An 803-nucleotide genomic window follows, 5' to 3' on the forward strand; every position below is an offset into this window, starting at 1 on the left:
TGTATGTGTAGCATGCTGGTCTTGTTAGGCATTTCTGTGAAAGATTAATAGCCAGCCTCAGGCCAATTATCTCTGCTGTCTCTCTGTGAGCACTCCTTATAAAATTATCTTATCTAATGTGAGAGATGGGAAAATTCTTCTTTGAAGTTTATATTGTAGACTACATTATCAGGAGTTACAATCTCTAGCTCTGTGGCCATTATCCACTATTAGCATAAACATATACCCATGTGTATATCTTTTTTTTTTTAATTCAGTCTCTGTAGAGACCCCAAAATTGCCAATGCCTACTATATTTCAAGTCGTCGTGGCGGGGTATTGGGAAAAGTTTTCAATTAGCAATAATCGTGCCTCAGATAAAACTCATTGACTACGATACTGCCACTGTGCAAAGCTCCATGTATATATTGTCTAAATCAGCTACTTCTTGGCTGGGCACAGTGGCTCACGCCTGTAATCGCAGCCCTTTGGGAGGCCGAGGTGGGTGGATCACCTGAGGTCAGGAGTTCAAGACCAGCCTGACCAACATAGAGAAACTCTGTCTCTACTAGAAATACAAAATTAGCCAGGTGTGGTGGTGCATGCCTGTAATCCCAGCTACTTGGGCGGCTGAGGCAGGAGAATAGCTTGAACCTGGGAGGCAGAGGTCACGGTGAGAAGATTGCGCCATTGCACTCGAGCCTGGGCAACAAGTGAAACTCCATCTCAAAAAACCAAAAATAAACAATCAGCCACATCTTAAATCACCTACCTTGACTCGCTCCATCATGTCTGAACAGAATTGGGCAAGCTCCAAACCCTGG

General features: G+C 43.8%; 1 non-coding gene across 1 annotated transcript; it reads right to left on the reverse strand.

Annotated features, from left to right (window-relative positions):
* Positions 1-257: 257 nt before the first annotated feature.
* On the reverse strand, positions 258-396 carry LOC119467118. The gene has a single exon (XR_005195646.1). It is a non-coding gene; the product is annotated as a U4 spliceosomal RNA (small nuclear RNA).
* Between the last annotated feature and the right edge of the window lie 407 nt (positions 397-803).

The sequence above is a fragment of the Cebus imitator genome, unplaced genomic scaffold (genome assembly GCF_001604975.1).
Source record: "Cebus imitator isolate Cc_AM_T3 unplaced genomic scaffold, Cebus_imitator-1.0 Scaffold260, whole genome shotgun sequence".
NCBI lineage: Eukaryota > Metazoa > Chordata > Mammalia > Primates > Cebidae > Cebus > Cebus imitator.